The sequence below is a fragment of the Tenrec ecaudatus genome, chromosome 9, assembly GCF_050624435.1.
Source record: "Tenrec ecaudatus isolate mTenEca1 chromosome 9, mTenEca1.hap1, whole genome shotgun sequence".
Taxonomy (NCBI): domain Eukaryota; kingdom Metazoa; phylum Chordata; class Mammalia; order Afrosoricida; family Tenrecidae; genus Tenrec; species Tenrec ecaudatus.
In genome coordinates, this window is record NC_134538.1 from 65,392,695 (window position 1) to 65,412,172 (window position 19,478).

Sequence of the window (19,478 nt, forward strand, 5' to 3'; positions counted from 1 at the left end):
AAGGAAACATCTAAATTCATTTCATACAGCAGTCGATCAACTTTTTCAGAATCAATTCTCTGAGGAGGTGCCCAAACTGATAACAGGGCATAGAGCACTTTAATAATTTCTTCTTGCATCAACTCACATGTCAACTTGAAAACATTTCTGGTGTTTCTACATTGATCCTTACAAAAAGTTTGGTAAAGTTAAGTCTTGTCTTTGGTCTCTGAAAAAATAGGATTTATTAGAAATTCTCCATTATAATCCCTTAAGGATGATTTTAATTGTCATGGAATTACAGCAAAGGCAAATGGTTTTATTTACAAGCAAAGAACCACCACGTTGTTCTGAGAGTTCTTAGAAATGGACAATTGCATCACTTGACGATGCTCTATTTCAAGAAAAGTTCCTAATCCTAGGAATCCCATCCTGACTTCCCATGAGGGCCACTAAAATACCTAACCCATCGCCAGTGAGCCTGTTTGACTCATAGTGACAAGCTGTAGGACAGGGTAGGATTGCCCTACTAGTTTTCTCCAAGAATATACATCTGATGAAGCTGATGAATGCAACTTTCCCCCACGAGAGATGCCTAAATAGAGCATTTGTTTTTATCCTTGCGAAAAAGTTTGGTAATTAATCCTGGAGGTTGTTTTTGGAAATATTATACCAACCGATGAATTATAAATAATGTTTCCTTGTGTTAAACTGATTTCTCCTCAGGAAGAAACCAGAGGAAGTATTGAGAGACGGTCCCACAACCATCAGAGAGGAATCGTAGCACAGCAACTCAGGGGCAGAGTTCATCTGCTGTTCCAGTTCTTATTGTCATGGTGGTGGTAGGGCCTGCATCACTGTCATGTGGGGACACAATGTTCTAACACAAATTCTACAATGTGGCAACAGAGGTCTGATTAAAGGCGCCTTTCATTAACGCAGCTCTCTCAGCAAAGCTGAGCACCGCAGAGGAGCCATTTGAAAAGCTTGGTGCTCACATGGGATACATGCAGCTATTAAGGGCAAACTCTCCCATTGTGGAAGGAAAAGAAAAGACAAGCACTGTTAATCTATGCCAGAGATGGCAGGCCTAAGGCAAGAGGATGACAAAGAGTTGCCACTTCAAAGTGTTTATTGTGTGAGAGCTTCCAAGAGCTTTGAAGAAGCTCATCAAGCCGGTCTAAAAGAAACCAGGGAGTCTCCTCCCCATTGATCTCAACAACAAATGTTTGTATTTCATGATCAATTTAGGGATCCCTCAAAGACTCAGTAGCATTGTCATCAAGTGAGATATTTTTGAAAGATAAAACTACTTTTCTGTCTGAGTCATCATATCCTAAAGAAGATCAGATTGCCAACTAGCTGAGATGGCTTGGGGGAGGTAGTACCACAGGCCATACATTCAGTGGTTACTGTGATGGCAAGCACTCAAGGGTTCACCATTCTGAGTCAACTCAATGTATGTTCTGAAAATGGCTAATTTTCACCAGTATGCATCAGATCATATAACCTGGGCTTCTGTGAAGTTACTGGGAAGTGTCTGTTTGAAACCATGGAGTAAGCAAATCTTAGTTGCCGTGAACGCTGACTCACGATGGCTCCATCTGTGCCAGCATTGTGCCACAAATGTTTCAATGACTGATTTTTTTCCCCAGAAGTAAATGGCCAGGTCTTTCTTCTGAGGTGCCTCTAGGTTGGACTTGAGCCTGTGACCTTATGGTGAACAGCCAAGCACATTAATTTGCACCAACCAGGAAACTCCTAAGCAAATACACCTACTTCCTTCTGGATCTGGGCTAGTAAGATCGACACTACATCTTCAAACGTAGCAAATTGAGGTGATTGTTCATTTAGCTTATTTGAAAACACACTGCAGCAAGGACTAAAAAGAGCAGTCTGCATGCTAGACACTGCCTATTGGTGGGAAGGTCCTGTGGTTCTGTTAAAGGGAAATGGATAGAGAATGCCACATGGCTTTATTGAGCATGGCATGTATCGACAGGGTCAGAGAACACGCCAGCCAGTTTTAAAAGTTGATATGGAAATCTTTTAGTTCCGGTTTTCCATGAACTTTTCTGAAGCCCCACATATTGTCTTGTCCCCAAATAGTCAATTCTTACCCCGGGGCCTAGCCACTCTAGAGAATACTGGATGAAATTTCATCTTTGAACTTTCCATATCAAGACAGAAAATGTAATCTTAGTTCATATACATGGATCAAGTACACAATAATGATTCTGATTAGATACCTCAATCATCGGGAGGGCTGATTTTCAACTGAGTAAGATTTATCTGGGAGTACATGGATTAAGCCCTAGTAGTAAATTCTGTGGAGGGGGAAAAAAATCATTCTAACAAACACCTTTCAGGTAGCCTATGACAGAGGAAAAGTAGAAGCTCCCAGGGACAGTGAATGTGAGACCAGGTTCATACTTACCACCAATACAACCAAATACTTATTCAGCTGGGAATCTGCTGAGAGGAGGTCGTGGGTTAAGGAGGAAGGGATGATGGATGACTAGACAGGAGACTCAGGTTTGATCTTAGTCACTAATTCTACCACCTGAAGGCTGATCTTCATCTTTAAGCATAAGATATAGATATCAATGCCTACATTTGAAAGAAAAAAAACCCCAAAACTAGAGTTATATATAGTATAGTTAAAGAGTCTAAAACCCAAAGTGGTTAAGTATGGCTTAGACATAGATGGTTTGCCAAACATACATGCATCTCATTTTACATAAAGGTTACCTCAAGGACCTCCTTAGTCAACAGATATATGTTTTTAATCTGGTTGTTATTCTGTCTTTGAAGGCTTCATACTTGCTTTAGTTATATCAGTAACATCCATAAAACATTTGACTTAATAACTTGCTGTGGAAAAAAATAATTGTAAAACCCACTCAACCAAATTGAAGAATTGCTTCAGATTTGCACGTATTGTTTAAAGATCAGGTCAAGGCTAATAGAGGAGGTTGGATGCCTGAAGTATGTATCACTCAGTTGCAATTAGACAAATAACTTTATAGACCTTTGGTAGTTGATTTAGAGAATACCTAGATGTGTTTTGTATGCATCTCTAGGTCTGGGGATCTGTGTTTCACTTTCTACAACTTGGCATTTTTACTTCTTTTCTAATACCTTCTCTATCATGAAAATGTTTGTGTCTATGTTTTTATTTTCTATTATATCATCATTCATATTTTTGTTGAGTATTCTTTTTCAAGATTCTTCTAAAAGGCAGAAAAGAAAATCATTAGGAGTCAAAAAAATAAATAAAAGTTCCAAATGGGACTTTGTGCCCTAGACTCGAAATTTTGGCACTTTATTGTGTGTGTAATCATCAAAAGCCTTATTCCTGTGCTTCACCCAGTCCAAGATTCTGAAACCGGGGTTCAGCAACGAGGTCTGGTGATGTATCTTTGGTACGACTTCTGGAACAGGTGTTATGTACTTCCCATTGAAAAACATAACCAATAATTCTGTTGTCGTGATCATTTATTTTTCTTCATGTTTCAACTAGATAGAGATAGACCAATTAGAAAAACAAGCTCGCCATGCCATGTCAGTGATCCGGGATTTCTTGTTGGGAGCAAGCACCTAGTGAGTTAGCAAAAAGTGGCTAAAAATAGTACTTACCCACATTTCATTTTTTTCAGTGCTTAGATTATCTCTTCCAGAACCCCAATAAGAAGTGTAAAGATGTGGTATAGTGACTACTTTCACCACAATAATTATCAGGAGGCTGATCTAATTAGAGAAGTTGCTTTTAATTTATATGTATAGGGTTCCCTGTGTTCTCTTTGTGTTTGCTTTCAAAGAAATTATAGCAATTGTATGACCCCATTTCCTAGGAAAGTAGACCTGGTTTCATATGAATCAGAAATATGTAATAACCTCAGTGGAAATTGTGAACCAATAGAAAAACTGAATATTAATTTGGTTATGGAGTAAGTATTGAATTTATTTGGCTGAGGCTGTGCTTTTACTGAGCGGTGTGACGTTGAACTCCATTACGGACTGAAGCCACTAACACTTATTTGGCTACTGTCTCGGGTTGCTATGAAAGTGAAACCCACCTCAAACTGCCTTGGAGATTTAAGCATCCTCATGAAAATGCTTCTTTTATTGATTTAAATTTAATGAACCCAGTCTTCCATGGCAGTAATTAAAGTTTCCTAATCTTTAATGGTGGGATCAAAAAATTTAATGTGAGATTCAATCCACCCAGTGCCCTGCTGAGAAAAAGATTTATGATCATAAAGCACAATCTGTTGTAACATTTTTCCTATTTAGAATAATTGTGTCTATGAAACAAAGTGCCGGTTAAAAAAATATTTCTCATGATAGGGCATTTTTAAACTCCATTCAGTTTTTTAAGTCGAGCCAAGTTCAAAATCCTTTTGGATTAAGACGTGACACATTGACCATCTTCCTCCAAGGCATAACCATTGAAATATAGGTATTGCAGTCCTGTCACTTTTCAGAGACTCACAGCAAAAAACGATTTCATTTGGAAAGGCAGAAGGGCCACTCGGCCCCATGGCATTCAAACAAGTGCAGCCCAGTTCCCTGGCAGGAGAGGAAAGTGTTGGAAGACATTTCTAATCACTGTAATTGGATGGCCCTTGTGCCATTGGGCTTCCACATATTTTCCTTTCCTTTCCTTGGCTAGAGAATTAAAAATTAACTTCAATGATAAATGTCTATAATCATAGCCTAGGAACAATTATGAGGCTGGTGCAGGACCTGGCAGTGTTGCACTCTGTTGTGCATGGGAGCGCTGTGCATAAGCCCCTAACAACGGCCACAAGATAACATGGATTGTACAACATTCAGGTCAACCACTTAGCAGCTCTCTGACATTTGGCAAATTATTCAATTCAGCCATAAATTTTCCTCCCCACTTTAAATTTAGGAAAATAAATAAATAAATAGAGAGAGAGAGAGAGAGAGAGAGAGAGAGAGAGAGAGAGAGGTTTAAGATAAGAATAGAGCTACCTTGTGGGGCTATTTGGAAATTTTCCAGTGGAAAGATGGGTAAATGTCAGAGCTTAATGTCTGACACAAGTCTACTGCCTAGGTATGCTAATGGTATCTTTGGTGATCTCACGGTCCCAATCTCCAAGTATCTCCAGAAATACTTCCCATCAGACACTGGACCCACCTAGCCATAAATTCTATTTCTGACAGTGGTTCCAAATGAAGTTTGTGGATAAATATTACTGCTTGAACTGCATGACACCAAACATGGAATATTGTGTTTTTGACAAAAACAATTTAAAAAATACTTATAGCTATCCTTCCAGATTATTCAACCTATTGGTAATGGATTCTGAGTCTAAAGTTTAAGTCAGACCTAATTTTATTGGAATCAGTAAAACCTAAAAAGTCCACGCTAAACAAGAGTGTTACCATAACAAAAAATTTTAAGTACTAAAATTTTAGGATTTTTTTGGTTGAAATAGGTAGAAATTTGATTTCAAGAATCTTCAATGCTAAGAATCCGTTGTAGGTGTGTGCACCTTGGAGCCTAACTTTTCAAGCACAGTGTATTTAGAACTTGAGTTCAATGTGTTTATAATTCTCTGATTGCATCTCTTCTCAATATTTTGACTTTGTCATCAGGAACATGATAGCAACAAGATTCATTGCAAAAACCTGCTCATTGTTCATCTTCATTCATATCCAACATAGATTGTTCCTCATAGTTTTCTCTTAAAAAGTAAGGAAACCACTACCAGCAAGCCTTTCCTATGTTCTCTGATGAAAAGCTGCAATTGGTGTGGGCCCAACCACTTAAAACAGTGGTTCTCAACCTGTGGGTCGGGACCCTTTGGGGGGGGTGTCAAAGGACCCTTTTACAGGGGTCTCCCGATTTATAACAGTAGTAAAATTACAGTTATGAAGTAACTGTATGAAGTAACAACAAAAATGTTGGGGGGTCACCACAACATGAGGAACTGTGTTAAGAACCACTGCCTTAAAAAGATATGTATGACTGACAAGGACAAATCACAACCAATTCCCAGAGGCGGGATTGGATCCCTAAATTGTTAGATGCTGTGGCATTGATAAGGGGGTGGTAGAAAATGAAACATTCCAAGTGCTGAGTTTTAATTTTAATAATCTTGATAGAAATATTCAATTATGCTTCCATTTTCTACATTAGACAAGCATCATCATATTTCAGCCTTTTTAAATGATGATGATGTAGAGTTATCATGATGCACCTCGAATAATTCAGTGATAATCTCAGTGGCTCCTATTTTGGTGAGCAGGGCTAGTTACTCGGTAATGCCTGCTGTTTCCACTGACCATGACTGCTCTGTGAATTCTGTATCTGTATTCTTATTCATTTAGAGGCTACCAACTTGTTTCTGCGGTTCCCAGCAATCCCCCTTTCAATTTTACTTTAGTCTGAGAGAGAGAAAAATCAAGCCTTTCACATTGCATCAAGTTAAGAACAAATAAACTTTGAAGAATTATCCAAGGAGTTTTTCAATGACTACATTCCTAGAGCTTTTGCATGCTGGAAAGGAGAAATCTATTGTGTGCATTTTTAATGAAGGATGACCCATAGTGACTTCATGTGGATCAAAGAACTGCTCTCTGTAGAGTGCAAAATGACTGTGACCTTTTCAGGTGTAGATCACCAGACGTTCCTTCCAAGGGCCCTTTGGGGGACTCCTACCTGCCAAACTTGTGATTAGCAGCTCAACACTTACAGGGATGCCTGAAAGCATATACCAAACCACGGAGACCAGAGAGTGAAAACCGCCCTTTTCCTACCAGTTCCTCACTCCCACCACAGTATTCCCACTCCCTAATGACAAGCATTATCCACACTATTAATGGACCCTTCCCTTAACTCTTTGCGGATTGGTACCTGATAGTAACCTCTTGTTTGTCCACGTTGATGCTCTTAGAAGACTGAAGATATTTTGGCAGTAAATAACGTTGTACCCCACTTGTGCACCTGCCCCCATTGGTTAAATGGCATGCTTCTAAGGACCAGGAGTGCTTGCTTACAAATCTACCTAGGCAAGTTGTACTGTACTCCATACAATCTTGTAATCTGAGGAAAAACAAACAAACAAACAAACAAAGTAACCATCGAATGAGTTGTGTCTATAAGATTTAAGGAAAAATTTGTGACTAGGCTAACCAGAGAGAGGGTATATATATATATATATATATATATATATATATATATATATATATATATATATATATATATATGAAGGGAGAAGAAAAAATATAAAAAGGTAGAGTCCACATTCAGAGATTTTTTTCATGAATCTTTAGGTTTCTCTTTGACCTTCAGGACTCCCAACCAAACTGGGGTTTTAGAAAATAGGTTACGAATGTGTCCACAGAAGAAAGATGATGGCAACCTCCAATCGGCAGATCCAGTCTCAAAGAGAAGCCCTTGGCCCTGCATCAAAAGCTTGCTGAGGGAATGTACAATGACATGTTTTAAGTTAAAACCAAATGTTCAAAGTACATATCATTTTCTGGGATTGCCCTCTTTAACCATTTTTTTTTCCTCTTAACCAACCAACTTCACATCCGGCAAGAATACGTTTATGGAATATTGGAAAGAGAGATCAGGGGTATTGTGCAGATAGGTAGGTAGAGAGACTTGTCAGGTTATAGAAGAAAGCCAGATCTTTATCCATTTTAGTAGGACGATGTCTAAAGTTAATGAATCAAAACTCGTATAAATGTATAATGTTGAGCGCTTTAGATTAACTCTTCCAAAGAAAAAAAGCTAAAAATTTAAAAAAGCAATTACCTTTGATAATTGAGACTCTCATGATATGTGTAGGCCACAAATAGATTTTTACGTTGTTTACTGCTTCTGAGTATGTAATAAATACATTTCACTCTTTAAAAAATATTAGCCAGGAATACCTGCTAGTCCTGATGAATGTGATAGGCAGCCTCGAAGATGACCCCCGATGAACCTTGCTTTTTGACAGTCATGCTCAGTGTAGTCCCCTCCCAAGTTGTATAAGGTTGGCTTGTGAGACTCATTGGATGTGCAGAAGTAAATCATGCTACTAGTGAAATCGGGTTATAAGAGCCCCTCTGGTGTCTGTCTCTGTCATTCCCTATCTGTGTCTCCCCCTCTTGCTCTTTGGCTCACTTACTTTAGGGGTAGCCAGCTGCCGTGTGGTGAGACACACTATGGAACGGGCCATGTGACGTGGAACTGTGGACTCCTGCCAGCTTGGACGAAGTCTCAGTTTTCATTTGTACCTTTTTGAGTTATTACAGAGTTTAGATAACAATATGTAAAAGGGAAGACAAGAAGTAGGTCCTCACTTCCAACTGGCATTATCACCATCACTAATATTGTGGATGTATCTGTGCACTCATCATTGCAAGAATAAGATTTCAGAATTGACTCCAACATCTGCGGTCTTCTATCTGCTGTATAAACTAATGCGCACCGAAATTTGAATACAGCTTCTTACTTACTTGTATATGGGAGGATTACTCCAGAGTCCTCATATCTTTCTTCTGGCGACTTCTCGAAGGAAAAACCTCCAGCTAGGTCAAGGGTGTCGTGATGCCATAAGCCAGAATGCTAAGGGACAGAACAAACCTTATGGAATTGTATGCTTACAAGATAAGAGAAAATAAGAAGACCGTGAAGATGGTATACAAAAGTACTCATTCAGAGTGAGGGGAATTGAGGAAAGGACGTAGAATGGCTTGTGGGTAAGAGAGGGAGGGGCTGGGAAATGGGGGCAGGGGGATGGTTGCAAGAAGAAAGAAGCCAGATGTTCTGGCACAGAGGAGTGGTTCTGATTAGCAACATGAAGAAAGATGTTGATTTATGTCACTATGAGAAAAATGGACAAAGGGCTTCCTGTGGATTTGAACCTGAAGTCTGGGAGGCTGCCAGCTGTTCTGTGAGGCAAGTCAGAGCTAGAGAAATTGCTAAAAATAATACTAGGGCTCTGTGGGAAGTTGGAAGAACTCGACTTGATTGAAAGGGAGGAGAGAAATGATTCTAGGAAAACAGGCAGCAATTCTACCAGTTCCATGGAAGAGGAAATGCAGAAAGGATGGAAGAATGACGTACCAAGAAAGTCCAAGAGGAATTGCTGAATGCTTACGTCTGCTCTTGTGAGCTGCAATTGAGAGAGTGAAAGTTGCTCTTTCAATTTTAAGGAGCATATTTTTCTATTATGCCAAGAAAATGAATGAACAACAACTAGTGGACATAACCTGATGAGTGAGCTGGATGGGATGAAGAATTTTGGTCCGAGCATCATTCCGTTATTGGAAGGGTGAGGACACAGTGTTTCGTGGAGGAGAACGGGTGGACCTGAGGAGAGAAGTCTTCTTTGGATATGCCACCGAGAGGCACTTTGATAAGATCTCATGAAAGAAGGGGGAAAGCAAACACTGTCCTATTCCTAATTAAGACACAGAAATGACACTCAAAAATGTGTTCACTCCAGAGTATGCGTCAGCTCCGACAGGGGTGCGGTCTGTCTGTACAAGGTGTGGAACTCCTTTGCAGTAAACAAGATGGTCTGGAAGCTGAGGTTTCTGTAGCTGACATGTGCAATGATATTTATTACCTACCACACATTGGACTTCAGGGCTGGATGATCTCAGACTCCCTGGACTGGTTTGATATACTTGATGACTTGGATTGGATTCTACTGAATGGTTTTGATTTTGCAACCTGGCTTAGAGCAGCAGCCTGACCACCTAAGATGGTCTGATGCGAACAGCTTAACAACTTTTTAGTGAGTGAAATCTTATGAAGATTCCCAATATGCAACTTTGAGAGCAGGAGAGCGGTCTTTGCCTAATGCAGATGTAATGAAGCCAAATGTTAGGCTACAATACAAAGGAGAGAGTGAGAGATGAGGAAGAGATGACACTGGTGGGAGCGTCAAAATTGAAAGAATGAGGAAAAATGCGATTAAATCTGAAGACGTAGACATAGAGATGGAGAGAATGTTGTCAAAGAAATAGTGAAAGTGTGGTAAGAACAGCAACAACAAAGAGAATGCTCAAAGGGACAAATAATAAACAAACACATAGATCAAGATAGACAGTGACTGAAGACATGCTTGGCTTCTCCATGATGATATTATCTGTGGTTTTCAGGAGAGCCCTTTCATTGAAGTAGAGTCAGCTTCTTCATTTCAGAACATCTGAAGAAGAGGACAGCATATAATGGGTGGAGTAGCTAGAGGATTTTATGTCAACTAGACACCTCTGGCTATGGGTGGAGACAGGCCTGTCCATCAAGTGGCAGTTGGATGACACCACTTTGGGGATGTGGCTTTTTGTATGAGAGTGAGGGAGTCTGGGAACTACCTTTCTCTTCTTGCCTCAATGCCTGCTGGAACTGCGCCTATCTCCAAGGTCCGTCGTGTACGGCCCCCAGCCCAGCCTCGAGAGTTGTTGGTTCTCTGCCATGCTTCCACCAGCCTGGGGTGCCATTGACTCTGCACTCACCTGCCTGGGACAGTCCTGCTTTCTGCTTCCCTTTTCTGCAACTACACGCATCTGCAGCTCATGCAGCTACCTGAGTCTGAAGAGGGACTTAAGGACGAGCATCCGATTTCTGCACTTGAATTGGACTGGGCTGGGGTGCCTTCTTGAGCTGTAATTACTTCTTGACGGAAAGCTTTTTCTCATACATATATGATTGCCACTGGATTTGTTTCTCTAGACAACCTGGCCTAACACAATGGGCATGAGAAAAAGTAAGAAAATGAAGGGAGTCTTTTTAAAGGTACAATTTTAATGTATTTAAACTTTTAACCCAGAGTTCTGTTTGGATTTCCCTGCTCTTGAAATGGAAATAAAATGTGTTTAAATCCCAGTTCCAAGCCCACGTATCATTCCAAGGTTGTTGTTGATAATCCTGGAAGAAGGATGTCACTTGCTGCTGGTCTTATCATTTCCTCTGCCGCGGACCTCAGGCTTTCTCAGCTTCCTCCACTTTTGATCGACTGGAAAATCAGTTCATTTGCCAAATCTGTAAAAGTCTGTATGCACTAGCATTGTGTGGATACTTGATGGCGCTGAGTGGAAATGGTTCTCCATTTTATACTTCTAAAATAAGCTTAGATTTTACTTTTCTAAGGGTCCCGCTCTTTCTTTGTCTCTTTCCTGGTTCTACTCATGTCAGAGGACAAGGTGCTCCGTCACTCACCCTTTGGGGATACTCTTCCTTCAATGCTGTTGTTAGGGGGCTCTCTATCAGTCCTGACTCCTCGGACCCGATACGCAACAGAATGAACCGCTGCCTGCTCGGCATCATCCTCACCATCCCTGGGATGGCCAAACTCATTATTGCCGTGAGGATGGCAGTCCATTGAAGTGAGGGTCTTTTTCCTTTTCACTGACGCTCTATTTTGCCAAGCATGATGCCCTTCCTCAGGGACTGATCACTCTGGATAACATGTCCAAAGGGCTGAAGTCTCATCATTCGAACTTCTATGAAGCATTGGGACTCTATTTATAAGACAGATTTGTTTATTCTTCTGGCAGTTCTTGGGATATTTAAAATCTTCACCAATATCATAACTCAAAGGCATCAATTGTCCTTTGCTTTTTAAATTCATTTCTAGATTTCTGTGTCACTGCCGCAAGTGAAAACCCCATGGCTTGAGTGAGGTATACCTTAGTCTTTAAAGTGACATTTTTGCTTTTGAACCTTTGAGGAGATCTTTTGCAACAGATTTGTCCAATGCAGTATATTGTTTGATTTCCTAACTGTTGTTCCCATGGACATCGATTGTGGGTTCTCGCAAAACAAAATTCTTGACAACTTCAATTGTTTCCCATTTATCATATTATTGGGACGGTTGTGAGGAATTTTGTTGTCTTGATGTTGCGGTGCGATCTACACTGCAGATCGATCTGTACCTTAATCAGCTCGTCCTTTGAATCCCCTGCTTTTAGCAGCCCAGGTTGTTATGAACTCACCACCACTCCTGATGCACGTTCTTCTTCATTCAGTGTAGACTCGTGAAGTATTTGCTTACCATACAGACTGGATAAGTATGTGGGAAGGATACAACCATGATGCAAATCTTTCCTGATTTTAACCCACATTGTGTCCCTTTGTTCTGTTTGAATGGCTGCCTCTTGGTCTATTGACATGTTCTACATGAGCACAATTGTTTTGGAATTCCCATTCTGCACAATGATATCCATAATTTGTTGTGATCCGTACGATGTAATGTCTTTGGAAAGTCAACAAAACACAAGTAAAGCCTTTCTGGTAGTCTTTGCTTTAGTCAAGAGCCATGTGACATTGGTGACTGCTCTTGGTCCGCTATCTCTTTGAATCTGGTAGCTCCCTGTGGACATACTGCTGTAACCCTTTTTGAAACATCTTTAGCAAAACTTTACTGGTGTGTGATATTAATGATGTTCTTCGACAATTTCCCCACTCTGTTGGATCACTTTTCTTTGGAAGGGGCATAGCATGGATCCCTTCCAGTCAGTTGACTAGATATCTGTCCCCCACATGTGTTGGCGTAGATAAGTGAGCACCTCCAGGGTTGTATCCATTTGTTGAAACATCTCAGTTGGCCGTCTGACCAGGCCTGGAGGCTAGTTTATTACAGTGCCTTCATTGCAGCCTGGACCTCCTCCTTCAAGATCATCTGTTCTTAGTTACATGACTGTGGGGACCAGCCTCCACAATGGAATGGGTCCTAAGGGGTGGCTGTGTAATTGAAGGGAAAATGAAGAGACATAAGACTAGGCTTGCAAGGACTCACCTCTTCTGATGGCAGGATCAAGAGAGAGAGCTAATGTATTCTCCAATAGGCTGATATAGTCTTGGGCTAGCAAGTCCCACTAAGCACATATATAACAGGAAGGGGATGTACTTGAGGCATACATGGAAGGCGAGGTACCAGAGACATACATGTGACAGACAGGCACATACATAACAAGGTGGGTGGGTTCTAGAGTTAAGATGGTGGCTTAACTTTGTCTATCCCTGAACTGACTTGACTTTAGGAGGCCTGTCTCCAAGAGTACAATCTATAATCCTTATCAGAAGGGAGTGGGCTGTACTTAGGGTGGGACAGACAATAGGTTCTGATTGCTCTAGATGGCTCTAGATGGCAGATAACCTTCAAGCATACAGTAAGCAGCCATGAACTTGTAAGAGGCACCTTAAGATTGGCATCATTAAGGGGAACATTGTGGGGATAACGTTTAGTTAGGGGACTGTGATTCAGATTCATCTCCAATTCACAAGCATGAAGACTTTCCTCCACCAAAATCTGCCTCCCAGACGCATAATTAATAGCATAGAGAAGTTGTCTGCATACATTCTCTTCTCCAGATTCTCAGTTTCCCAAACATGTTACCTCTTAAAATGGTTGGACACTGGACTAATATCAAAATACCTTTTAGCAGCAATAATAACAAGTGACGGTACATGTGGAACTCACTCACTGGGATGACCAGGAGTCAAATTGGCTACATCTGTGAAAAGAGACAGCGGAGAAACTCAACATCATCAGTTACAACAAGGTTCGTGGTCAAATGTGGAACAAACCAGCAATTGCTCATATGATTTCAAGTTGAAGCTCAAGAAAATTCAAATAAATCCACAAGAGCTAAAGTACAATTTTGACTTCTTCCATTGAATTTAGAAATCCTATTGAGAATAGATTTGATTCATGGAACACCAGTGACCAAAGGACAGATGAGTTGTGGAATGGTCTGAAAGTCATCACATAGAAAGAAAGTTAAAGGTCATTAGATGCAGTCAATTTTCTCTAACAGTTAATTAAAATTTTATGTTCCTCAGGTTTCTGTCAATGGTTCCCTTCTCACGAAGCAGAGACTTACAAACTATTACCCCAGAGGTAATATTCAGGTAACCCGTAAGCTCTTTCTTGACATGCACAATTTCTTTTATAATTAAAATTTTTCATTTGAGGCAAGGATGGAATTGTATTCAGTTCTAAGAGATAATACTGAGACCTGTATACCATTTACTCATTTCACCTGAAGAATAACACTTTGCAAATGATAGTGCAGTATCTCAGGCAGGATGGGGACATTGGTACGCTCAAGATAGGGAACTCACAGACAATGCTCATCATTAGAGGGTGAAGAAAGCTAACAGGCTGCAAGTCTATGAGAAAGGCTCAGGATACAGATGGGCAGTCCGGATGTGTTATACAGGTCCTTCTGGGCTGCTAAAAAATACCCAAAGGGCATGCAACCAGAAGGCATTCAGCTGTAGCTCCAAGGGTCAGCAAAACCCAGCTCCCTGATTAAGTGCCCAGAGGCAATGGACTTCAGGACGACTCAGCCTGAAGGCACTTAGCTCCATCTCCTTAAGCCAGCAAACCCAGCTTCCCCAATTAAAGAGAGGAACCTCAGCCCCCCGCCCCCAAAACTCGTCTCCTGCACAACAGCGCTGCTGTACTTGCTGTGTGGCTGGGAAGCCCACCCCGTCTCCTGCTCAGGCTTCTGGTTCTGCTGCTGCTGCTTCTCCCTCACTCCTCATTTTCAGATGGAAAGCTGGTTTCTGGATGGAAGAAGGTCACCGTACAGCGGACAGGCTCCATTCCTGGCTCTTGCTGGTTTTAAAATCCCCCTTCCTGCTTCTCCTTTGAGGGCTCATTTTTACCCAGCAGGAGGCAATCTAATAGATCCTGTTAACAGTTCCTCACAGGGGAATCCTTTCAGGACCCATCCACCCCTGCAGGAAAAGTCCTGTGGTGGAAATTACAGAGACTGCCTAGGAAACCCCTGTTAAATAATTCTCCATCCCTCCAGTCTCCTTCTGCTGTTTCCAAACATTCTCCTCCTGTTTTCACTCTATCCTGACCATTATCCCCACATGACCATCCAAGAAAGAAAGAAAAACAACTGTTTTCTTTCTGTTATAAATGCGTCTGTGTCTCTCACCTACAGCTAACCCACCCGAACATTCGGCTCACGCTTACCTTACTATCAATTACGTTTAGACCCCGCAGCGCTTAATTATTTTAATGTTAAAGTGTAAGCATCATTATCATCTTTTCTAACCATGCTTCTTTTCCTTTTTCTTGATTTCACTGAATGCGATTCTCATCCTTCTAACAATAAATCAAAACTTTTGCCTTAGCACTGTATCCCATAGTTCCCAATTATTTCAATTGTACTGTGCTGACATATTTTCCATATGTACCTTCCTATTTTCCCACTGTCACATCTATTGCCTAAATATTAGAGGGACTGTATTTATGTCTTTATCCCCTATATTATTACTGCTGCTTCCCAACTGGTCAATCCATCATGTAGAGGCGATTCATTTTCCGGAAACTCATTCTTCATAGAGTTCTCCTTCTCCAACTCTCAAATGACTCTTTCTTTCAAGTCAAATCATATCCAGAATGTTGGGTTTGATTTTTAATGTCCTTCATGCTTATCTCTTTTTTGTGAGGCTCTTCTCGAAGGGGGAGGGGGAGAGAGAGAGAGAGAGAGAGAGAGAGAGAGAGAGAGAGAGAGAGAGAGAGAGAGAGAGAGAGAGAGAGAGAGAGAGAGAGAGAGAATGTGTGTGCGTGTGTGTATTGCTTTATTTTTTCTCCCTTTCCTACGTGGGGCCCCTTCAGTTGCCCCAGCAGATGAGGAGCGGTCAATTCAGCATGCGGCTTTGCCTTCATTCAAGAGCAGCAGAGCTTACTTTGTTTAGCTTATTGCTTCTGGCCTTGGCTGCTTGACATGTGAGGTGAAGGAGGGGAGAGAATATAACAAAACAAAGATGAGTGATGTGAGTAGATGTAGATAAAAATAATTAACTTGGTGCTGAAGCCGCCTTGTGTAAACAAGAGGACTGGGTAGGTTATTTTCCGCAGCCGAGGGTAAGCGCAAGCTCACAGCGAGTCGTGCACAGGACTTCAAAGATATAAACATACCAGTTGGCAATAAATATTTATAAAATGAGACTTGGGTATTTAGACCATTAGCCTGCCACATACTTCTTCCACACAATGAAATATGAAACTGAAATCATGATAAAGACAGGCAGAACAAATAATAGAGGATCTAAACTTAGACTTGGTTAGAGATTCAAGTTTATTTGAAACTATGGATGAATCTATGCACAGAAGCATTATGGACCAAACCAGATTTTCAAATCACCACTACTGTGTTTCATTGATTTTTCTTTGTGTCTTCTGTATTTTTAATGAAAGGAAAAAGAAATTCCCTTTCAGTTCATATTCTCTTCTTTGGTCTCATCACCAATATGATTAGTGATATTCTGGACTTTCTACGTCATGTGAGCCATTTGTTAAATTAAAGCAAGTGAACTTGACACTGAGGGGGCACATTCATTGCAACCAAACTCAAATTTCAATCTTTCTTCAAAGCATAGCCCAAGCGATTGCTAGCTGAGTGTTGAATGAAGTCTTCCTTCTCCACTCATTGTCCTGTATTTTTTTCAAAGACAATCTAAGACAATCATGAACTAATTGAGGCTCTTCTGTTCAAAGATGAACAAATGCAGTGGCCCTCCAGGATGGCGTAGACCTGGCCCTGTGAGTTTCCGAGGCTGGAACTCTATTTGGGACTAGAAAGTCCACCTTTCTCCTGAGGAGCACCTGGTGGGTGCAAACCGCCAACCTTGCAGTTATCAGCCTGACGTGTAAGCACGCGGTCACTATTAAACCCTACATAGCTAATACGTCACATCAATTTGGGCTATGAAACTAAAGCCTGGCAGTGGCTTATTCCAAATTAAAGAACTCTCTTTCCTAGGGACCTTTGATGACATGTCTGGAGCAGTGAGTGGCCTCCCATTAGGCAATGTCTACATCTTATTTTTAGGTAAGAGTTTTAACACAGAAGTGCAGAGTAGACATGCTGGCCAGCAGAGATATGGGATGTCCCAACAAGTATGAGACCTAGGTGATAGAAGATTGATTTTTAATCTCAACAATCTTGAACCAGGTGCATGACATTTGTCAGAGATGTCTCATCTGAAAAGTAACATTTTCTGAAGATAATCTGTATACATGCTTGTGGTGATTATCTTTGCAGATCAGAATAGTTTGACTATGCAGGACTTGTTGATAAGAGCTACATATCTCTTTGAAGGGAAGAACAAATTCAAAACACTTTCTTGTTCTACAACTTCTGTTTTATGATATTATTTAAAACATTTTATGTTGTTTGGGAAATATTATTAAATATGTTTTAAATTAGATTTCTCATCTCCTACATTATTGGATCCTTTCTACTTCCCATTGAGGTGTGGGAAAACAATTACGATCACTTTTCTTTGACTTAATCAAAAAATTGATTTGTTGGGAGTCAAGCTAAAACCTGTTTTACATTGTGCGTATGTGTGCGAGGGGTCTTCAAAAGTTTGTGGAAAAAATTAAATGAAAAGATGATGGAATATACCAGTCATGCCAAACTTGGAACTGAGTTTCAATCCAATGACTTCTTTGTAATTTGGTTCTGACAGAAGTCAAATACCTTATCTTCTATTTCTTTTTAGTTAAAATTTTTGTTTTCAGTATCTTTATAAATTTCATCTTTCTAAAGATAGTGTTAACATTCAATAAACTCTTGTTTGCGACCCTTAGCCGTGTGTATTGTCTTCAATGTGTCTTTCTTGTGTTAAAATCATTACACAAAACTTCAGTTTTGGTAGACTCTTAGAAAGTTAGGATTTTCTCCATGTAATGTTAGGATTTTAACAAGCTGAAGCCCTAAGTCTGACACTCAATAAAAATGCATAGTGATTTCAGCTCAGGGAAGAACTTGCTGTGATCATAACAATGACTTGACGCTACTTAAGGTTGCTGGAGCCTGTCGAGAGAGTTTTGTTAGTTCCGTTTTTTATTATTAAAATATATTGAGATTTGTAATGATAGCTTGTCTACCCAAGAGGTATTCCAAAACCTGAGAAAAACAGATCCACGAAAAATCTCATCTGATTAAGAAATAAAATGTGTCAAAACTTGCACTGGTCCTCTTCACATACTCTATAGTTGTGTTTAGTTGTCAGTGAGTGGACTTGGGCTCACGGTGATGCAACGGAAGCAGATTGCTCGGCTTCTTCTGCAATGTTACACGACCCTTCCTTGGGTGATTCCTCAGTACTGCTGCCTCTCACCTTCCAACTTTAGGTTAGTCAGACAGTGCACACCATTTGCAGTGCCTAATGCCCTTTCACACTCCATTCCAACCCACGGCCATCTAACTCATAGATACCCTATATAGTGTTTCCGAGGGTGCTAATCTTTCGTGGCGGGGATAGCCTCATCTTTCTCCTGAGCAGCAGCTGCTAGGATTGAACCACCAACTTTGCTGTTAACAGTCCAATGCTTAACCAACAGCACCACCGGGGTTCCTTTCATACCCTATTAGAAAGGCAGTGGGGGAAAGGGTGTGTAGGGAATCTTCTCTCTGTGACAGCAAACAGTTTTGCAAGATGGATACTACTGAAAATGAGAAATAAGTATCTTTATGGAAAACTTCTCCATAAGTACCCACTGAAGTTTATAAAACAAAAGCAAACACTAATGAATTAGGCTCCCTTGACTTCTCTAGCCCAAGATTTTTGAGGATGGAGAGCAGGGGCTTGGGGTGGGGGGGTGAGGTTGGAGGGGAGGGGGAAGGAAGCCAAGCCAACAGTTTTTGTTTCCAAAGGGTAAGATCTTGAATTGAAACATGCTCTATTATATTCAAGTATATTGTTGGTTTTTAGGAAAAATAACATTATGGGTATGTTTGTTATACAAATGTAATGCACGAATTCACCCATTGTTTTTAGAGACTGATTGGAGCTTTGAAGAAAGCTGAAGATCTGTAGTCAAGCATATGACTGAATGCTATAAATTGAGGGCAACTTTCATATGAACTGCATTTCTACAGCCTGTATTAATTTTATGGGAAATTTTATTTTTCCTGTGTAGACTGCAACTCTATTTTATTGCCTGTGTGATGCTGATTATGGCTTCAGTTCAGTTGTCAGAAATTTCTTTTTTTGCTCTTTTACAAAATTTCTTGAAGATATGTCTTTCTTTTACAGAATAAAATTGTCAATAACTTCATCCTACTTTGGTCAAAAATCAGTCGAGGGAAGCAGCATACGAGAAATCAATTGGTGTATTACAGCATTAGGCAAATCGGCTTCAACCGAGTTCTTTAAAACTCTAAGAAACAAAGCTGTCACTTTGATAACTAAGTGTCCCCCACTCATGCCAGAGTGTTTTCAAAGATGCGATAGGCCTTCAAAAGTGAGGCAATGAAAAAGGAAGACCAAAGAAGAATGTGTATATTCAAATTGTGGTGTCGGCTAAGAATATTGAATATATTGTGGACTGAAAGAAGACATATAATCACGGTTCTCTTTAGAAGCTAGCAGTGTGAGCCTGAAGTTTGAACGTAATTTGTACACATCATTAATAAAGACCAATCCCTAGGAGCAGACAGCACAGTTGGTAAAACGGAAGGTCTGTGAAGGAAGGCAAGGAATT